Raw genomic sequence first — 6,748 nt, 5'->3', positions numbered from 1 at the left:
TGGGTATAAGGTTGTTGCTTATAAAATGGCAACTTAATGGGTGTCCACTCTCACCCACCGCTTGCTTGACTGGTGGAGGGTCGTTAGCCGAACGGGTTTGACAGGACTAGAATTCTCCCTTCATTAAAAGTATTAATGATAAATACTAAGTAACTAAACTCTTAATAATACCCAATCTTAGTTACTTAGGAAAATGTGAATAAGGTGCTAATCCATGAAATTACACTTTGCACTTTGTTTAAGTCGGTTAGTGGAGCGTGTGTGGTTAACCGGTACACTAACTCGTATTTAACAAGGTAGGTAAAGGGTAACTTAATGTTTATCTTAGTATCGATGGAGCGTGTGTGGTTAACCGGCACATCGATTGAGGGGTAAACACTTAAGGGTACCAAGTAATTTGCATGGTTACTTCACACCTTGTTTTGTGATCCTCGGCATCCCAGTCACAAAACCTGAAGGGCACACTCGAGATTGAAACATGCCATTGAACAGTTCAATGAATCTCAAAGATCTAGGAGTTTCAAAACCAATTAAAACCTAATAATACATTTCGTTTATCTTGGTGGAAATTGGTGAATCGTCATTCACCTACCTTCAAATATTTTATAGCTTGGATTACGACATACCTCTTCTAAGTTATAAAATAGTTTGTTGGGTCCTAGCCTTAATATTTCATATTGGGTGTCATATTAAGGACTTAAGATCAACTATCTTGAATATCTCCCAAAAACATGTCTGGTTTAGAGATTTATGATTTTCCCAAATCTCTTGAAACAAGCTTTCCTAAATGAAGATGATGTCCCTTGGAAATCATACTCCATTCACCTCCTCCAATTATTCTCCCTAACCCACAAGTTCTTGAAAAGTTTAAGGTCACTCAAGCCCAATTGGCAAGGCAAGGTCTAGGTGTGGTCACATCTTGGAGATGTAGTCACATATTGACAAGCCGGGAGAGTTGGGTGTCAAAGTCTTGAGAAAGTTGGTGGTTCAATCACTTTCTAAGTCACATAGTGAATTCCTTTGGGACACCTATGAAACAGACTATGACAAGACCCTTAATGATCTTATCTATTTGTTAAGATCAACTTCCTTAAAACTTAATGGACATTGACAATAGTGACACAGGAAATCCAGAAAAGCATTCTCTTCCCAATGGAAAGGGATCGGCCATAGTCAATTCGGTTGACCAAATGGTAAAGAGAAAAGCTAAGTCTGAGATAGTCCCGTGTACCATTATCAAAGGGTCCATATGTTTATATTGCCAAAGGAAGGGACATTGGTTACGAATCTGCCAAATTTACCTAAGGATGTTGAAGTCAATAAGTTTGACTCTACTTCAGGTAAAGTCCACTATCTAACTCTGTTAAGTTCTATTCTGAGATTCCTGATACATGAAGTGACTGGGTCACATGGTGATGTTTTAAGAATCAAAGAAAAGTAAAGGAACTTAAAGAAAGAATATGCTGAATCTGATCGCGTAGATGGATTTCTATCGCGTAGTTTGAAGATCGGATTCTTGAGCTACTTCTTAGGAGTTATGAGATATTGCTTAGGAATAGATAACAACAAGTTTTCATATGGATTGTAAGGATAAGTTTTTTCGCAAAGTTTTAAAATAAAAGAAAATTTTAGATTTTATTTATTTTAAAATATCCTTACAATGGCATTTGAGGAAAAATTGTTGCTTATATGATTCCATTAATAGCAAGAGTGGAAATATGAAATTGATTCTTTCATTTGTGGTAATGTCTAAATTTACCAAATAAGGAAAGATTCTCATCATCCAAGTTTCAATTGGACCGGAACTTGGAATCATGCAAGTTGTACAGCATGATGAATGAGAACTTTCAAGTATTGGAAAATTAAGACTAACTACTTGTTCACATGGATGTGTGAGTCAAGTAACGGACTAAGGGATCGAGTACACATTCTTGTGCACTGATTAAGTCCACCACAAAAGATCGATAAGATTATTCGTCATAATTTACTGAAGCTCAGTAAATATGGTTATACTTACAAGCTGAAGTGTAACTCTGAGACATTGGAAAAGGTTCCAAAGTATGGCAGAGTGAATAAGAAGAATCAAATTAGGTAGAAGAATAAAAGTTTCTCAAATCTGAAAAGATGGGAGAGTACTTTAGTGTCAGTTTTTGTGATCATCTTAATGATTAAGAAACCATATCAAAATTAGTTCTCTAAGGAAATCTTAGTGCATTCTTATGACTAAGAAGAGGAACTTGAATTGTTGAAATGGTTAAATCAAGAAGATGAGTCATACTTCGTTCCAATACAAGTCTTAGAGTCATACTCCAAGATTGTAATTTGAGTGACATGTCTCAAAGAAGGTTTAAAACACTTGTCAAATGTAAGAGTAAAAGTTTTCTACTCTTGTACATTTGAAATTGGTAAGTTGTGATGTTTTGGATAAAACAAAGACCAACTAAGGCCAATTGTGTGAAGTGTTTGTCTTGGTTATAATCCGCACAATCTCTTGGATGTTTGACAAGGGAGTCTTATAGGTCAAGAGGACAGTGGGAGTCTTAAAGGTCTTGAAAGTCTCAAGAACTAATCAAGAATAGAACCTGAAGTTCTTCACAAGCACACAACTTGAGGTTTATAACCTATCGTGTTGACATATTCTGTGTCCATTCCAGTTAAAGTTGGCTTTGCATATGAGTTCTTAGAGTTCTCAATGTGTTCCACAACAACTTGGAAGCAATGGCAGGCTCTTGAGCTGCCAGGTGGCAAGAAATTAAGATTGAGTTAAATCCATATGAGTGTGGATTTGTCATTATCCTTGTCTTGTGTCTATGGTTTTGGCAATTCACATGGATAAGAAAACATACACCATTAAATCTAAGTGTCATAAGGTTTCTCTCCGATTCATGAAAATGATGGTGAGGAAACACTTTCACTAAGTAGATTTTAGCTAGATAGCAATTGTGATATTTGCATTCTCAAAGTCGTTAGTGGAATGTGTGTGGTTTACCGGCACACTAACCTAGACTTGTGAGAAGTGGCAAAAAGGTCTAACCATTATGATTACGGCATCCCTCTTCATAATTGTTTAGACACACAAGTGTGCTATCTAAGGGAAGGTGTATGATTTTGATAAAGTTTTATCAAAACAATCTAGTATCAGAAATCTGAACTTTGGTAAGAAAGTCAGCTGATTTCTGAGTACATGTCAAAGCTAGTGGGAGCATAAGTGTTATGCTAATAATCATCATGTTAGTGGGAGCATGATAATTATGATAAGTATTGCAAGTTAGCAATGTTAGTTATAGAAAACAAAAGTTTTAATTGGGAAAGAGTTGTTTTGTTATAATTAAGGGAGAGGAAATTATACTTCATCTCAAATCTATAAGCTTAGATCGTGAGGTTTTAATCATTTAGTCAAGGATATATATGAATTTCATGTTGGAATGGCTCAACATAAGGAAATTTTGTATATGAGTCCATTATTTGCGTTCTAAAATTCGATTATGATTACGGCATCCCTTTTCATAATCTGAATTATGAGAACTTGGCAAATTGAAATGGAAATATTATAGCAAAAGACTGGTTTAGTCTTTATGTGAGACATCATGAATCGTGTCCCATATGCTTCGGATATAGGATCGATTACATGTGCTATATTCATCCTTTCTAAAATTTTCCAAATGCCTAGGGCATTAAGAAGGGAAAAGGTTTAGAACTGGATATCTAAAAGGATTAAACAATTGTCGAGGACAATCTAAGGTTTACCAAAGATTGGTTGCTCAAGGACAGTTGGAAGTATAGTGATAATTCTGGAAGGACCATATTGACATAATCTGTAAGGAGGCAACTCTTGTTCAGAAGTGATAGTCAAATTGGAATCTATAAATGTTTCAAAGTTAGAATTTTCAATCTGTTTAAGATTAGGAAACTTAGTGCAAGAAGGATGTTTCCAAGGAGCTGATCTCCTTTGGAATACTCTGTAATGATTGTTGTCAAGTCTTTCTGACTTTGTGCATAATCATTACAAGAGGATCAATGCATATAAGTTTAGAATCTAACATATTTCAGTAAATGGCATGAGTTTGGAATTCTTGCATTTGCAGTAAGGATTTGGGAGTGTGAAAAGAGAATCATTGAAGTTATGTTCAATTGATCTAGTTCACAAAGTAAAGATCATAGACAAACATAGTATGCATACTTGGTGTATGGCATGACTAGTGTTTAGAAAACATAGTGTACATGCTTGGAGCATGGGACAACTATTGTTTTAAATTCAAGAATAAAGTTGATAGCTGAAACAGTATACAATGAATAATGTGTAATCATATGGTTATAAATAAAAGGTGTTTTATTTATGTTCATAGGTTTTGATACCATATTGGATTCAATTATTATTGTGTTTCATTTTGCATGTTTTGACTTCCCGAATAAACTAGGTTATTCTTCCGGAATGACTAAGTTATTCAAACCATCTACAGTCGGTCATATGTTGGAAGTAGATATGAATTAAGACTGTCATGGGTTGGCTTGTAGAGGTCTAAGGTGTTGGACAAAGGGCTACAACACTCATGAGTGCTCATAAGTTCTGAGTATTGGATTCAACCCGCGCTCATTGGAATCACTTCATGGATTTTATCACGAGTGATCATGAGACGATAATATCTTATATTCTTCAAACCTAGAGATATGAGTTGTTACTATGAGTTGGTTGTACATTGATTGCACGAAAACGCATTTAGTAACTCGGTGCTATAAAACGTGTCTTTGTGTATGATTCAACAAGTAGTAGAACAAGCCATATGAGTCAAAGTTTATCCATTCCTTTTACCTTCGGGATAAAAGCGATATCTGTGGGACCCTAGATGATTTGATGATGACAAATGGAAGTGCTCGGCCGGGACAGGACTGATTTGATTTGTTCAATTAGTCAGTCGTCATAAATCGGAAATCGGGAAACAACAAATGGACAGAGAGAATGATTATAATCCATGTCTCAGTCCATATGATATCTAGAATGGAGGAATATATGATCCCTTATCTAATGGACAAGTCATTGACAAATGTCAGAGTTCATCGACAAGGTTAGAGTTCGACAGAAGCTTTTGAGAGCTATGATTGCCAGTTGGTTCCTGAAGTCATACGCAATAATAGTTTTAGACTTATCCAAGTGGGAGACTATTGGATTAATGTCTAAGTCCATAACTATAATTGGTAAGACTTGACCCGACCCGGCATGGTCTATTTGGGTTGCATGGCATCATGCACTTGGATAGACTATAATGAGAGAAATAAGACACTTATGGTTATTAATATATTATAAGTTCTAGTATATTAATAATAAGAATAATAAGATTATTTAATTAGTATTGATCAAGAATTAATCTAGGATTAATTAAGTGATCAAAAGAAGACTAATTAAATATATGGGTTGATTGTGTAAATCATCCATACTTGTATTGTGGGCTAATGCTCCATGGATAATCAAGTTGGGCTAAAACCCATAGGATGGTCCATGGATGCTCCATGGTGTATTTGAACCCATGGATCCAAGGAAATGGAAATTCATGACAATTAGGGTTTACCCTAATTGTAACACTATATAAAGATCTTATTCTTGACCAAAATCGGCCACTAGAGTGTGTAAAAATAAGGGCTAGCCGATTTCATGAGTTGTGGATTTCTCTCAAGTTATTCCAAGTGTATTTGGTGTTATGTGAACCATTTGAGGTGTCACACTTGGGGCACTAGGCACTCAAGCTTCATGAAGGCTTCCTACATTAAAGAGGTATGTATTCTATCTTGTTATATTCATTATTTTATATGCTAGATTAGGATAATACCTTGGAAAGTTCATATTTGCATGTATAATAGAGAAAGCATAGATACAAGGTATTTAGGGTTGCATGTACACTTAGGAGTGTTAGAATGCTCAAAACCCAACAATGGATTGGAGTGATCTTCGGTAACGATGATGTGGAAAAGTTTAATACCTCGATTGTCTTCCCATCATAAGCATCAATCCATTTTCCTCTAATTAGACCTTTGGTATGCCATAATCCAGAACTCTTGAGCCGATCAACAATACTTTATGTTTCCGTGCTCATCTGAGCCATCCGAGACTCCATTTAGTGAATTCATGAATCTATCCAAAAACCCTAAAAAAAAATTAATAACAATTAGAGTAATCGGTAATGCACCTGGCGACGAAGAAGATGCGTGAGATTGAAGAGTGGTGAAATTTGATCCTGCTGCTGCTACAATGAATTGCTCGTGAAAACATCGTCGTTATCATGGTGTCTGGCTTCTAAAAACAAAAAACCCTCTTCTACCGCCACGTATTTGACACCTTTGTACAAATGGAAAAAGATTCAACTTCCAGCACACCACTTATTGCTTCTCCTACACCAGTTGGATGATACAATTGATAACAAGAAAAAATTGAAATCCCACCAAATCCCTTATGTCACAAAAGGCTACTCATGGATCAAATTTCTACGGATAATGAAGCTCAGATCTAATATGTAAAAGTCGGCAGTGGAGAGATGAGGGGGAAGAGGTGGACGTTTTTTTAGTCCTAGCTTCCATCGATTAGGGTTTAAAGGAAACGAGAGAGAGAGAGAGAGAGAGAGAGAGAGAGAGAGAGAGAGAGAGAGAGATTTTAGGAGTTGATAAAAATAAGATAAAACCTAATGACTATAGTACCCTTTTAGGTAATTAGGAAGTTACAGTTTAATCCTATAACTTTCAGAATTTATATAAATGGACC

The sequence above is a fragment of the Lactuca serriola genome, chromosome 4, assembly GCF_051521515.1.
Source record: "Lactuca serriola cultivar US96UC23 chromosome 4, Lser_US96UC23_V15, whole genome shotgun sequence".
Lineage (NCBI taxonomy): Eukaryota > Viridiplantae > Streptophyta > Magnoliopsida > Asterales > Asteraceae > Lactuca > Lactuca serriola.
This window is presented reverse-complemented; position numbering follows the sequence as displayed.